At 37.0% G+C, this 16,692-nt stretch overlaps 1 non-coding gene across 1 annotated transcript; it reads left to right on the top strand.

The window, feature by feature from the left end:
* The first annotated feature begins 15,173 nt into the window (after positions 1 to 15,173).
* LOC131484135 (U6 spliceosomal RNA) lies at positions 15,174 to 15,280 on the top strand. The gene has a single exon (XR_009248045.1). It is a non-coding gene; the product is annotated as a U6 spliceosomal RNA (small nuclear RNA).
* The last annotated feature ends 1,412 nt before the right edge of the window (positions 15,281 to 16,692 follow it).

The following is a 16,692-nucleotide window of genomic DNA, read 5'->3' as shown; positions in this document are numbered from 1 at the left end:
CCAATGGTATCTGTCTTTCTCTGACTGATCTATCTCACTTAGCACCCAACCTCTCTAGCTGCATCCACGTCATTGCGGGTGCAGTTTATTATTATTTTTCAAAGAGTTAATTAAAGCATAGGCTTTCAGAAGGGCAAATACTTAATGATTCCACTTATATGAAGTATGCACATTGTCAAAGTGAAGAATAAAATGGTGTTTCTGGGGTCTAGGAGCAGGGGGAAATGGGGAGTTGCTATTCAACTGGTATAAAGTTCCATGTACGCAAGATGATGAAGTTCTATAGACCTGCTTTATACCACTGTGCTTATAGTTAACCATACTGTACTACACACTTAAAAATTTGTTAAAAGGGTAGATCTCATGTTGAGTGTACTTAGCATAGTAAAAAAAGAAAAAGGAAAAGTCAAAAAACAAACACAAAAACATAGGATTTCATGTTAGAAAGACCAGAGTCAAAGTCATTTGTTGTGACTTTGGGAAATTTTTTATGTAATCTCTCTGAGACTCAATTTCCTTATCTGCCCATGAGGAAAATATCAAGAAATCTTAAAGGCTTACTTTGAGTATTGAATAAAATGAGTTAAAATATTTAAAGAACACAGTACAGTTACAAGCATATAAATGGCACATTATAATAATGTCATTTTTTAAGTATTCCTTCTTTTCAAGACTCTTTAAATTTTACTCCAGCATTATATAAAACATTGGAAACAATGTCTGCACTATGATGTTTTAGAGATGCCTTTTCTATGGTACAATATATTACAAAAGGTTTCCTCAAACTTTATAGAAATTATTTGCCCCATATGTGCTAGGGACAACTGAAAAGGACAAAGTAATGTCTAATGTGTGCAAATTAATTCATTTAACACAAGACTAATCTCAAAATATTGGAGAATAAAATTAAAAACCTTTACTACTCAAGTATGAAATACTTGATACAGATACAGGCAGCCATTCATTCATTCACTCATTTCTTTATAATAATTTCACTGAGTTCATACTCTGAGTCAGGCAATGCTAGGTATTAGTAATCCAAAGGTGGGCTACACAATTTGCCTCCAAATAATTTATGGTTGCTGAGTGAGAGCCACACATTCAAACAAGCCAATGGAGTGTTATAGGAACCATGTAGAAAGGTCTAGACTGGAGAGAGGGAGTACCAAAGATGGTAAGTTATTTTGCCTACAGGAGATGAATGGCAGTCAAAAGAGGTTTTCCAGGAGGTGGTGAGCTAAATCTGAAAACATATATGCATTTTCCTAGTGGGTTTTGGCAGTGGGGGTTAAGGAGAGCATTCTAGAGAAAATGGACAATGTAAGCAAAGTCACAAAGGTGTGAAATAGCATGACATGCTTTAGGAAATGCTGTTAAGTTTCACATGATTGGAAGAGGATTTGAAGATAGGTGGCAAGAAATAAGCAATGGCTATAAGAGGGAGAGCCCTATATGTTTTGCTATAAATGAGTCACTAAAAGACAAAATAAAGATCCACGTCTACTTTCTCATTCCACCCAAATCCACCTAAGATATATTTCCAGGAACAGTACTCCAGATTTCAAAAGTATTTTTTAGATGAAATTTAGAAAGGTCTCTAGAAGTACTTAAACACAATCTAATACCTACTTCAAAAGATGCTCGAATATGGTGGGAAGATTTCTAAACAGTGGATTTGAATTTATTCTTGTGACTCCCAGTGCTTTTTCTGGCACTTTTTCTATGATGAACATCTGCTTGAATCATTTTAGTTCTTATGAAATTTTGCTTATCCACAGAGAGAAACACATATTGTTGGTTCAATTCCAACATGCAGTTTCTTCCTGAGATTTTGAAAAAAGAACAAAAAGAAGCTATTAAGTTGATGTGGTACCTAAGAAACTTAAAATATCAATGAAAGGAGATGTTTAGGGTTGAGCATTTGGAAATATTTAGAAATTCCATACACAGCGGGAATAATGATGACGGTAGTGATGATGGGGCCCTAATATAATTTCTGAAAACTTTTGTTGGTCATATTTTCCATTGAACAAGAAGTTAATCTTTATAGCTGACAAAAGAAAACAACAACAAACACATCAATAAAATAAACTTTAAAAAAAGATATAACTCTGTTTTATCCTTACACGTGAAAAGGTTTGTGAAAGCCTCAATGAAGTACAATGAGTTGAGCTGAATATACTTAGCAGGAGGGCTCAATTACACACACCAAAAGTTATAAGGGAGAAAAGGGAAAGACAAGGTGATATAAAGTGCCATGTTCCACCGCTTTGAAGCTCTTCCGTTAGGTCCTATATTCCTCTATCAGTGACATACTGAGGCAAGAATCAGAAACATCAGTGTTTCTTATTATGAGGGAAAAATCTCTTTGAGAATATTGAGTACCTAGGTAGAATGGTATCTGAAGTGTACGTTATAGGTAGACATATTGCCACTTCAAAAATAAATGGTAGATGTTCATCCATTTATTTATAAAGATTGATGAAGAGTTAACTCAAGGATGAACAGATCAACCAATGAAATATACTAAGGAGTCCAGAATCAGATCCGTGTATAATTGGAAACTTTACTTATGACAAAGCTACTCTTGCAGATAACTATAGACAAGAAGGGCTTTTAAAATAAATTATGTTGGATAACTGATTATACAAATGAAAAATAATGAAAATGAAATGTTACCTTACATATATAATGTATTAATTATCTGTTACTGTGCAACAAAGTAGCCCCAAGTATAGGACTCCAAACAGTAAATAGATATTGATTTCACAGTTAATACAGGTCAGAAATTCAAGAACAGTTTATTTAGTGATTCTGCCTCGGAGTCTCTCATGGGGTTGCAGTCAAATGTTAGCCAAGTGCTACAGTTTTCTGAAAGCATGACTGAAAGGGGAGGATCCACTTCTAAGATGGCTTATCCGTATGGCTGTTGTCAACCAGTCCCTCACTGGCTCTTGGCTGGGGGGTTCTGTTCCGCACTGCATGAACTACCTTATAGGACTGTTTGAGCATTCTCACAACATGGCAGTTGGTTACTCCCATAACTATCATAATTAGTGACATGAAAGAGAGCAAAATGGAAACTTCAAGGCCTTTCATTATCTAGGTGCAGAAGTCAAATACCATCACTTCTGTGTATCCTATTTACTACTCAGGTTAGCCTTATTCAATGTGGGGAGACACACAACAGTATGAATAGGAGGCAGGGATTATTGGAGACTGTCTTGGAAGCTGGCTGCCACATACAAAAAACAATTATAGGTAGATTTGAGAATTCTATACTATTTTTATAAGACAATCTATGAGGGAGGAGCCAAGATGGCAGAACAGCAGGGAAGTTTGTTTTTGTGTCTCACATCCATGAAATACAGCCAGACCAACACTAAACCATCCTGCACACCTAGAAAACTGATTGGAGGATCAACAGAACAATCTGCACAAACTGAACCACAGAATTAAGCAGGTACGCCGCACGGAGAGGTGAACTTGGGGAGCGAGAAGCCGTGGAAAAGGAGGTGCTGGAAAGAAAGTGGAAAATTGGAAACAGCCACAGGAACTAAACTAAAAAGGGAGAAAGGAGAAAGGAGAAAGGAGAAAGGAGAAAGGAGAAAGGAGAGGGTTTAAATTCCATTAAGACTGTAAACAAGGGGAGCGCAAAGGCTGCAACTCCACAGCTCAATACCTGGTGGTGCTCTGGTGGGAAGGGTGAATCCCCAGGAGCAGAGTGGGGTCCAGGAGGTCCTCAGGCCACACGGGGAAAAGCAGTTCCACTGCTGGAAGGACATTTGGTGGAGACTGTTGAAGCCACCTGGTCCCAGCAGACCCCAGAAAACGGCCACATTCACTGGTGCTAGAACAAGATCGTTAAGGGTGAAGCCTGGTGCCAGATGTGTGTTGTGATTTTCCGTAATCCCTGAAACGCTGCTGCTACACTATCTCGCGAACTTTTTCTGGGGCGGGCTGGCACCTGGCTGCAGTCTCAGGCACCGGCAGCAGCAGGGTCCAGCAAGCGTTCCTGGGTGCAGCCGACATTCGGCCATTGTTCATTCGGCCATTGCTCGGTGAGACCCTCCCACAGAGGGGCGGAACGGGTCAAAGCCGCATTGCTTCGGAAGTAAGGGGCCGAGGAAAACAGCCGCATCTGACACAAAACTCGGGAAAGAGGTATTGCCTGGGGCCTGGTCACGGAGAGTGAAAAAGTGGGGAGTGGAAGAAAGCTGAAGACAGAGCACTGGTGCATGACTGCTGATCGGGGAGAACAGAGTTCTGATACTAGAGACTGGGGAGCTGGGTGACGCCATCTTCACCGCTCCCACACATGCGCATACGCACCTATAAGCCCCACAACAATTCACCCCAGTAGGCTAGCAGCGCCATCTAGTGGAGAATGGAGCGGTTACACTGAGCCCCGCCCAACTGGGTCAACTTTGCTCTTCAAGAACACAAGTCCCACCGCTGGCTTAGTTTATGGACTATAAAGTGCCACATAGACTGACTTCTAGGGGAAAACGAAATAATTTCAGCCCTGCTTCAATCTGTTAGCAGGTCCATCTATTCAATTTTCTTTCTTTTTTTTCTCTTTTTAATTTCTTTTCTATTTCTTGAATACAGAAAGAGAAAAAATTCATTTTTATTTTCAATTTTTACTAAAAATATTTTTCTTTAAATTTTTTACTATATTTTTTATTTTCATGTAAATTTTTTCAAATTCTATTTTACTTTCATCATTTTATCTACTTCAGTGTATTCACTTTTTCAAATTTTCAAATGATTTCCTTTTTTTCTTTTCCTTTTTTCTCTTTCTTGTTTCTTTTCTTTTTCTTGAATGCAGAAACTTAATTTTCACTTTAAATTTCTATTAGAAATATTTGTTTTTAATTTTTTACTATACTTTTTGCTTTTATGTAAATTTTTTCAAATTCTATTTTACTTCCATCATTTTATTTTAGTCTACTTCAGTGTATTCACTTTTTCAAATTTTCAAAAGATTTCCTTTTTTTCTCTTTTTTATATTTTTTGTTACTTTTCTTTTTCTTGAATACAGAAAGAGAAAAAAATTATTTTTATTTTTAATTTTTATTAAAAATATTTTTCTTTAATTTTTGTTCTACTGTATCTTTACTTTTGTGTAAATCTTTTCAAATTCTATTTTACTCCCATCATCTCATTTTAGTCTACTTCAGTGTATTCATTTTTCAAATTCTCAAACTATTTCCTTTTTTTTTCTTTTTACTCCTCCCTTTGATTCTCTAACCTGTCAAACCACTTTCAACACCTAGACCAAAACACACCTAGGATCTACCATCATTTATTCGATTTGTGTGTGTGTGTGTGTGTGCTTAATTTTTTTATTTTAATTTTTTTTAATTTTAATTTTTTTACCTCATTAATTCCTTTTCTCCATTCAAAATGACAAAATGAAGGAATTCACCCGAAAAGAAAGAGCATGAAGAAACAACAGCCAGGGATTTAACCAACACACATACAAGCAAGATGTCTGAACCAGAATTTAGAATCAGGATAATAAGAGTACTAGCTGGAGTCAAAAATAGATTAGAATCCCTTTCTGCAGAGATAAAAGAAGTGAAAAATAGCCAGAATGAAATTAAAAATGTTATAACTGAGCTGCAATCACGGATGGATGCAGTGGCGGCAAGGATAGACGAGGCAGAACAGAGAAAAAGAGATACAGAGGACAAACTTATAGAGAATAATGAAGCAGAAAAAAAGAGGGAGCCTAAGGCAAAAGAGCATGATTTAAGAATTAGAGAAATCAGTGACTCATTAAAAAGGAACATGAGAAGCATAGGGGTCACAGAAGAGGAAGAAAGAAAAAGGGGTAGAAGGGTTACGTGAACATATCATAGCGGAAAACTTTCCTAACCTGGGGAAAGACACAGACATCAAAATCCAGGAAGCACAGAGGACTCCCATTAGATTCAACAAAAACTAACCATCAGCAAGGCATATCATAGTCAAGTTCACAAAATACTCAGGCAAGGAGAGAATCATGAAAGCAGCAAGGGAAAAAAAGCCCCTAACGTACAAGGGAAGACAGGACAGGTTTGCGGCAGACCTGTCCACAGAAACTTGGCAGGCCAGAAAGAGGTGGCAGGATATATTCAATGTGCTGAATCAGAAAAACATACATCCAAGAATTCTTTATCCAGCAAGGCTGTCATTCAAAATAGAAGGAGAGATTAAAAGTTTCCCAGACAAACAAAAATTAAAGGAGTTTGTGACCACTAAACCAGCCCTGCAATTTTAAGAGGCACTCTCTGAGGTGAGAAAAGACAAAAAAAAAAAAAAAAAAAAAAAGACCAAAAGCAACAAAGGACCAGAGAACACCACCAGAAACTCCAACTCTACAAGAATCAAAATAGCAATAAATTCTTATCTTTCAGTACTCATTCTAAACGTAAATGGACTCAATGCTCAACAAAAAACATAGGGTAACAGAATGGATAAGAAAACAAGATCCATCTTTTTGCTGTTTACAAGAGACCCACTTTAGACCTAAAGTCACCTTCAGATTGAAAGTAAGGGGATGGAGAACCATCTATCATGCTAATGGTCAACGAAAGAAACCCGGAGTAGCCATACTTATATCAGACAATCTAGACTTTAAAATAAAGACTGTATCAAGAGATGCAGAAGGGAATTATATCATAATCAAGGGGTCTAGCCACCAAGAAGACCTAACAACTGTAAACATTTATGCACCAAATGTGGAACACCCAAATATATAAAGCAATTAATAACAAACATAAAGAAACTCATCGATAATAATACCATAATAGTAGGAGACTTCAACACCCCACTTACAACAATATACAGATCATCTAAACAGAAAATAAACAAGGAAACAATGGCTTTGAATGACACACTGGACCTGATGGACTTAACAGATATGTTTAGAACATTTCATCCTAAAGCAGCAGAATATACATTCTTCTCCAGTGTACATGGAACGTTCTCCAGAATAGACCATATACTGGGACACAAATCAGCCCTAAGTAAGTACAAAAAGATTGAGAGCATACCGTGCATATTTTCAGACCACAAGGCTATGAAACTCGAAATCAACCACAAGAAAAAATTTGGAAAGGTAACAAATACTTGGAGACTAAAGAACATTCTACTAAAGAATGAATGGGCTAACCAAGCAGTTAAAGAGGAAATTAAAAAGTATATGGAAGTCAATGAAAATGATAACACCACAACCCAAAACTTCTGGGATGTAGCAAAGGCAGTCATAAGAGGAAAGTATATAGCAATCCAGGCCTTCCTAAAGAAGGAAGAAAGATCACAGATACACAACCTAACCTTGAGTCTTAAGGAGCTGGAGAAAGAACAGCAAATAAAACACAAAACCAGCAGAAGACAGGAAATAACAAATATTAGAGGAGAAATTAATGCTATCGAAACCAAAAAAACACATTAGAACAGATCAATGAAACCAGAAGCTGGTTCTCTGAAAGATTAACAAAATGAATAAACCACTAGTCAGTTTGATCAAAAAGAAAAAGGAAAGGACCCAAATAAATAAAATCAAGAATGAAAGAGGAGAGATCACAACCAACACAGCAGAAATAAAAACAGAAATAAGAAAATATTATGAGCAATTATATGCTAATAAATTGGGCAATCTGGAAGAAATGGACAAATTCCTAGAAACATATACACTACCAAAACTGAAACAGGAAGAAATAGAAGATTTGAACAGACCCATAACCGGTAGGAAATCAAATTTGTAATAAAAAATGTTCCAAAAAACAAGATCCAGGGCCAGATGGCTTTCCAGAGTAATTCTACCAAACATTTAAGGAAGAGTTAACACCTATTCTCTTGAAACTGTTCCAAAAAATAGAAATGAAAGGAAAACTTCCAAACTCTTTCTATGAAGCCAGCATTACCTTGATTCCAAAACCAGACAGGGACCCCACTAAAACTATAGACCAATTTCCCTGATGAACATAGATGCAAAAATCCTCAACAAGATATTAGCCAACTGGATCCAACAATACATTAAAAAAATTACTCACCACAACCAAGTGGGATTCATACATGGGATGCAGGGCTGGTTCAATATCCACAAAACAATCACATCAATAAAAGAAAGGACAAGAACCATATGATCCTCCCAATAGATGCAGAGAAAGCATTTGACAAAATACAGCATCCTTTCTTGATAAAAACCCTCAAGAAAGTAGGGATAGAAGGAGCATACCTCGAGATCATAAAAGCCATATATGAAAGACCCAATGCTAATATCATCCTCAATGGGGGAAAACGGATAGCTATCCCCCTAAGGTCAGGAACGAGACAGGGATATCCACTCTTGCCACTGTTATTCAACACAGTATTGGAAGTCTTAGCTTCTGCAATCAGACAACACAAAGAAATAAAAGGCATCCAAATCGGCCAGGAGGGGGTCACTCTTCACAGATGACATGATTCTCTATGTGGAAAACCCAAAAGATTCCACACATACGCAAAAAAAAAACCCTGCTAGAACTGATTCATGAATTCAGCAAAGTTGCTGGATATAAAATCAATGCAGAGAAATCGGTTGCATTCCTATACACCAACAATGAAGCGACAGAAAGAGAAATCAAGGAATCAATCCCATCTACAATTGCAGCAAACACAATAAAATACCTAGGAATAAATCTAACCAAAGGGGTGAAAAATCTATACACTGAGAACTATAGAAAGCTTATGAAAGAATTTAAAGAAGACACAAAAAATGGGAATATATTTCATGCTCCTGGATAGGAAGAATGAATATTGTTAAAATGTCAATACTACCCAAAGCAATCTACATATTCAATGCAATCCCTATCAAAATAATGCCAGCATTCTTCACAGAGCTAGAACAAATAATCCTAAAATTTGTATGGAACTGGAAAAGACCCCGAATAGCCAAAGCAATCTTTAAAAAGAAAACCAAAGCAGGAGGCATCACAATCCCAGACTTGAAGCTACACTACAAAGCTATAATCATCATGACAGTATGGTACTGGCACAAGAACAGACTCTCAGATCAAGGCAACATAACAGAGAACCCAGAAATGGACCCAGAAACATATGGCCAACTAATCTTTGATAAAGCAGGAAGGAATATCCAATGGAATAAAGGCAGTCTCTTCAGCAAGTGGTGATGGAAAACTGGACAGTGACATGCAGAAAAGTGAACCTGGACCACTTTCTTACACCATACACAAAAATAAACTCAAAATGGATGAAAGACCTAAATGTAAGACAGGAAGCCATCAACATCCTCGAGAAGAAAGCAGACAAAAACCTCTTTGATCTTGGCCATAGCAACTTCTTACTCAACATGTCTCTGGAGGCAAGGGAAACAAAAGCAAAAATGAACTACTGGGACCTCATCAAAATAAAAAGCTTCTGCACAGCGAAGGGAACAATCAGCAAAATTAAAAGGCAACTGACAGAATGGGAGAAGATATTTGCAAATGACATTATCAGATAAAGTGTTAGTATCCAAAATCTATAAAGAACTTATCCAACTCAACACGCAAAAAACAAATAATCCAGTGAAAAAATGGGCAAAAGACATGAATAGACACTTCTCCCAAGAAGACATCTGGATGGCCAACCGACACGTGAAAAAATGCTTGACGTCACTCATCATCAGGGAAATACAAATCAAAACCACAATGAGATACCACCTTACACCTGTCAGAATGGCTAACATTAACAACTAGGCAACAACAGATGTTGGCGCGGATGTGGAGAAAGAGATTCTCTTTTGCCTTGTTGGTGGGAATGCAAACTGATGCAGCCACTCTGGAAAACAGTTATGAAGGTTCCTCAAAAAATTAAAAACAGAAATACCTTACGACCCAGCAATTGCACTAGTAGGCATTTATCCAAGGGATACAGGTGTGCTGTTTTGACACAGCACATGCACCCCAATGTTTATAACAGCACTATCAACAATAGGCAAAGTATGGAAAGAGCCCAATGTCCATCGATGGATGAATGGGTAAAGAAGGTTGTCATATATATATATATATATATATATATATATATATATATATATATATAGAATGGAGTATTGCTCGGCAATGAAAAAGAATGAAATCTTGCCATTTACAACTATGTGGATGGAACTGGAGGGTGTTATGCTAAGTGAAATTAGTCAGTCAGAGAAAGACAAAATCATATCAATTCACTCATATGAGGACTTTAAGAGACAAAACAGATGAATATAAGGGAAGGGAAGCAAAAATAATATAAAAACAGGGAGGGGGAAAAACAAAAGAGACTCATAAATATGGACAACAAACTGAGGGTTACTGGAGGGATTATGGGAGAGGGGATGGGCTAAATGGGTAAGGGGCACTAAGGAATCTACTCCTGAAATCATTGTTGCACTATATGCTAATTTGGATGTAAATTTTAAAAAATAAAAAATAAAATTAAAAAAACTAAGACAATCTATGAAAATATATATATGATCTCAAAGCAAAAATTTCTCAAACAAGAAAAAAAATACTTAAATAACAGAAGACAGGATTGATTAATTCGATTACATTAAAAATAAGACTTCTAGGATCACGTGGATGGCTCAGTTGGTGAAGCATCCAACTCTTGATATGGCTCAGGTCATGATCTCCCAGTTCGTGAGATTGAACCTCATATCAAGATCTGTGCTGGCAGCATGGAGCCGGCTTGGGATTCTCTGTCTCTCTCTCTCTGCCCCTCACCCATTTACACGCACTCCCTGTCTCTTAAAATAAACTTTAAAAAATACTTCTATTTATCAAAAGACAGCATATAGAAAGTGAAAAACAACCACAAATAGAATATATCATAACAAATGTAATTAAAACATTAATATGTAGAATATATAAAGAACAGTAAACCAATACTAAGAAGATAAACAACCCAGGGGTGCCTGATTGGCTCAGTCTGTTAAGCATCTGACTCTTGATTTCAGCTCCGGTCATGATCTCATGGTTTGTGAGTTTGAATCCTGTGATCCTGTGTTGACAGTGCAGATCCTGCTTGGGATTGTCTCTCCCTTTCTCTCTCTGTACCGCCCCCCCCCCCCAAGAATAAATAAATAAATTTAGAAAAAAAAAAGGTAAACAATCCAAAATAAAAATGAACAAAATATTTTTATTTTTTGTTTTTGAGCGAGCTCCTCACTGAAGAAAGAATGCTTTATAAACATAAAAATATGGTCAACTTCATCAATAAGAAAGATTGTGCAAATTATAGCCAAAGTGCGATGCAATCCATTTGATCGCACATCCATTTGATTTGCAAAAACTAAAAAATCTGACAAAATCAACTCACTGTGATGTGGAGCTATGAAAACCCTTACACATGGCTAGCAGATGTTTAAAGGGCATGGCCGGTTTGGATAACAATTTGACATTATGTAGTATAACTGAGGATATGCATACTCAATGACTCAGCAATTCTTCTGCGGAAAATAGTATATATCCACCAAACAACATGTGCAGGTAACTTTGTAGAATCACTGTGATAGCAAAAAACTGGAAACAACTCAAATGGCCAACAGTAGAGTAGAAAAATAAATTATAGGATATTTATACTACTATACAGCTGTGGGAGGTTGTGTGTCAACCTGAAGGGAGTTTAACAAAAAAGAGAGACACTATATCATATTAAAATGCCCATCAGTAAGGAGGGGAAGGTTGATAGTAAAAAGAGACAAGTGGAACCTTCCATTTCTTCATTAGACATGATGAGGGAGGTAAGAATGGGTGTGTATTTATTTCAAAGATATTTACTGTGTACCTACTATCTGCCAGGTCCTGTTGTTGATACAAGGGATGCAGGTAGATTTGAAAATCGGGTGATAGGAATTTGATGGATGTCTAGGTAAAGACTTCCATTTCTTTCTGAGGTGGGTGGTAAAGTCATCTCATGAGAGTCAGGGAAAAGCCTGGGGCTTGATGTGTGAGGAGAATGAAGAGTTCCAACTATGTGGTTAACGGGAAAGCAAGATAACAAAGGAAGCAGTCAGGTTAGGCAATGTTGAGAATCCAGTTAAGGTTATTGAATTTAAAGGCAGAATTTCTAGTTGTTTCATTTTCTGCAGTAATACTCGATGATGATACATTGTTCTAGGGTTTTTTACTGGCAGGTTGTGACAAAGATATACCAGGGTAGAAGAACTTACGACACTGGTAAGAGGTTATTGAAAATGACGGAGTATGGGTGACAGTGAGTTTGATTGTTAAGTAAAATTCCGAAGCACAGTTTACCATTTAAGTGTATCCAGGAATCAAGTAATACTGTTACACATGTATCTGATGAGGAATACTGGGATTTAAAATCACAACTACCCCGAAGTTAACGCTCAGTTGGAAAGAAACCCATCAATGAGAGACAGGTGGTGGAAAGGGTCCTGCAGATATATTCTGCCCCCTTCCATCCTCTGGCTGTTTGGAGATGCAAAAAGTCTATGTGACACTTAAGTTGTGTTTCCTTATAAAACTACAGCCAGGTCAGTAATGCACCGCCTCATCTTTTCCTTTCTTCATCTCCCCGCTTCATTTTCCTTTTTACCTTCTTCTTGTTCCCCTGGAATTTAACTTCCTGATAAAAAAGCATGGAAGCTTTCTTTATTGTTGCTCTGTTTTTAAGAGTACTCAGGGAAAGACAAAATGAAAATTTTTTTCTTCTGAATTTGGACGTCTTTTTAGCAATTCAGGAAGGGGAAGGGGAGGGCAAGGAAGAGATGAGACAGAAATGAGAAGATGAGAAAAGAGCCAAACAGATAGTATGAGGCTGGGTTCTATTTGCAGTGAGGTAGCAGTGAAAAATCCCCGACAGTGGATGGGATGCCTGAGGATTTTTTAATAACTAGGATGCCTATTACTAGATGTAAGATGCTGATCTTCCTTCAGTGTGAAGTCTCCCCAACCCTCTCTTCCCCCAAAATTTAGTAAATTATATCACACACGTATATGTTTTATTACTTTTCTTATTTTGTGGCACTATAACAAAAGACTGAGTTTCATATCTGGGTTAACACGACCTGTAACAAGCAATATTGCCAGATGGAAAGGTTAGCCATCAGCTAAGCTAATTCAAAGGGCAAAAAGTTGGAAACCAGAAGCACCAAGCAAATGCTAGACCTCGGTAATTTTTAGAAAACTGAAGAAAAGTTTTATACTGACATAGGCATGGAATGGAATGATGGAAGAAATCTGATTCAGACAGTAGGGGGACTGGGGATCCCACACATCACCTGGGCTGCATATAAAACTCGTACTTTGTCAAGCAGTGTTCCTCGTTAGAGGCTACTACTGCAATGATACTGGTTTTTATTTTTTCAAATAAGCAAAAAACGAATGAATAAATGCAGAAGTCTTTTTTAGGAAAGAGGATACATTTATTTCTTTAATCAAGAAGGATTTATGAGGCTATATATTGATGTTAGAATTGAATTACTGTTGATGCCACTTCCAGATACGAGCTTTTGTTACTGTGACTGTCAATAGCTGGGAACTACCATTTGAGAGACAACTGATTCAGTTCTGTGCAGCTGTATTAAGCAGGCCATAAGCTGTTTACAAAAATCTTTGTTTTCAAAAGTTTGTGGTTGGAGGTGTCTGTGCTAATCTATTATAGGTAGTGTGACTATTCTAAATAGGGCAAAAAAGTTACCATGTCTACTAAAAAGACTATACTGTAAATGTTGGAAGTTATTTCTTCTCATTCTGGTACATATTTATACTTCCTAATTTATTAAACAAGTGATTTTTTTCTAGAATACAATCACATGCATTTGATATGTATAGAAAAAAATGACAAAAATCTTGCTAAGATCTTTCGTAAGTCATGCATGTCAGTGAGTTCACATATACCTGATATTTCCTAAATCAAAGTGACAGTTGAAGCTGCCTGTCATTTTTAGCATAATTCAAAATAACTCCTATAAAAATGAATTATGAGCAAGGCAGTAGGACTACACATATTGCTCTCACAAATAATTTGTGTGAAAAAAGTATATCTCATTTTTTTTATCTTTGGATTGAGAAAAGATTTCTTAGTGACACTGCAGTGACCTAAGGTCATAGACCCCTGCAAATCAAATGTCAGTTTAAGTTGCTATATTCATCTAGAAATGTATGTGATTTAGCAATGTGATTTACTTCTATCAGTAGGTAAAAAAAAAGCAACAACATCTTTTCATTTTTCACTCAGAGTGTAATGGTAGCACTTCACTTTTTAAAAAACACCTTTTGTAAAGTGCTATCTGATAAGATAGGAGCCCTATAATTTCCTTTAATGTTATTTAGCAAGGAAACAATTTGGTGAGGTGGGAAGAGACATAGGACCTGGAATAAGATGCTCTTGGTTTTGAATACTATGCACTAACTTGATATGTGAGCTTATATTTCCATATCTGAGTTTCCTCATTTTTTAAATGCAGACACTAAGAGTAGCTACTGCAAAGTATTATTGTAGCAAGTCAATGTTATATTGATTAACATTTTGGCTGGAACATAGAAGAACATATCTATTATTATTATCATCATTATCAACTTTCAAAGAATATTGAATATAGTGATCAAAAGTCATTATACTCCTAATATGATTTTTTCTTTTTTTTTTTTAACGTTTATTTATTTTTGAGACAGAGAGAGACAGAGCATGAACAGGGGAGTGGAAGAGAGAGGGAGACACAGAATCTGAAACAGGCTCCAGGCTCTGAGCTGTCAGCACAGAGCCCGACACGGGGCTCGAACTCACTGACCGTGAGATCATGATCTGAGCCAAAGTCGGACACTTAACCGACCAAGCCACCAGGCGCCCCCTAATATGATTTTTTCAAACTGCGTATTCTCCCACCTTACAATCCCTGAATTCTTCCAATCCTTACACTGTATCTTCTCCTCCCTTCCCAAAAATATTTGGGCTGTATTATTAATATATTAAATCACATCCTGAAAATCAATTTTTTATGATATGAATATCTGAGGGCCCATACACAAGTCCCTTGTTTTCTAAAACGTATACCTTTATCCGGTATGTATACATGAAGCTTTGTTTAATCCTGAAACTTGCTGGCCCTGATGATAAAAAGAATGCCATTAAATTCTTTGTATATTAACCCTTGAAACTAAATATACTTTTCAACACCTAAATATGACACAACAGTGTTTGCTTTGGCAGCACATATACTAAGGTTGGGGAGATACAGAGAAGATTAGCATGTCCCCTGTGCAAGGATGACACTCGGGTTCGTGAAGTGTTCCATATATTTGATATTAGCCAACTGGATCCAACAATACATTAAACAAATTATTCACCACAACTAAGTGGCATTCATACCTGGGATGCAGGGCTGGTTCAATATCCACAAAACAATCACATCAATAAAAGAAAGGACAAGAACCGTATGATCCTCCCAATAGATGCAGAGAAAGCATTTGACAAAATGCAGCATCCTTTCTTGATAAAAACCCTCAAGAAAGTAGGGATAGAAGGAGCATACCTCGAGATCATAAAAGCCATATATGAAAGACCCAGTGCTAACATCATCCTCAATGGGGGAAAACGGAGAGCTATCCCCCTAAGGTCAGGAACGAGACAGGGATATCCACTCTCGCCACTGTTATGCAACATAGTATTGGAAGTCTTAGCCTCTGTAATCAGACAACACAAAGAAATAAAAGGCATCCAAATCAGCGAGGAGAGGTAAAACTTTCACTCTTCGCAGATGACATGATTCTCTATGTGGAAAACCCAAAAGATTCCACCAAAAAACTGCTAGAACTGATTCATGAATTCAGCAAAGTTGCAGGATATAAAATCAATGCAGAGAAATCGGTTGCATTCCTATACATCAGCAATGAAGCAACAGAAAGAGAAACCAAGGAATTGATTCCATTTACATTTGCACCAAAACCCATAAAATACCTAGGAATAAATCTAACCAAAGAGGTGGAAAATCTATACACTGAAAACTACAGAAAGCTTATGAAAGAAATTGAAGAAGGCACAAAAAAGTGGAAATATGTTCCATGCTCCTGGATAGGAAGAACAAATATTGTTAAAATGTCAATAATGCCCAAAGCAATCTACATATTCAATGAAATCCCTATCAAAATAACACCAGCAATCTTCATAGAGCTAGAACAAACAATCCTAAAATTTTATGGAACCAGAAAAGACCCTGAATAGCCAAAGCAATCTTTAAAAGAAAACCAAAGCAGGAGGCATCACAATCCCAGACTTCAAGCTGTATTACAAAACTGTAATCATTAAGACAGTATAGTACTGGCACAAAAACAGGCACTCAGATCAATGGAACAGAATAGAGAACTCTGAAATGGACCCACAAACGTATGGCCAACTAACCCTTAACAAAGCAGGAAAGAATATCGAGTACAATAAAGATAGTCTCTTCAGCACGTGGTGCTGGGAAAACTGGACAGCGACATGCAGAAGAATGAACTTGAACTACTTCCTTACACCATACACAAAAATAAACACAAAATGGATGAAAGACCTAAATGTAAGACAGGAAGCCTTGAAATCCTCGAGGAGAAAGCAGGCAAAAACATCTTTGGTCTTGGCCTCAGCAACTTCTTACTCAACACATCTCTGGAGGCAAAGGGAAACAAAAGCAAAAATGAACTATTGGGACCTCATCAAAATAAAATCTTCTGCACA

The sequence above is a fragment of the Neofelis nebulosa genome, chromosome 8, assembly GCF_028018385.1.
Source record: "Neofelis nebulosa isolate mNeoNeb1 chromosome 8, mNeoNeb1.pri, whole genome shotgun sequence".
NCBI lineage: Eukaryota > Metazoa > Chordata > Mammalia > Carnivora > Felidae > Neofelis > Neofelis nebulosa.
This window is presented reverse-complemented; position numbering and strand designations above follow the sequence as displayed.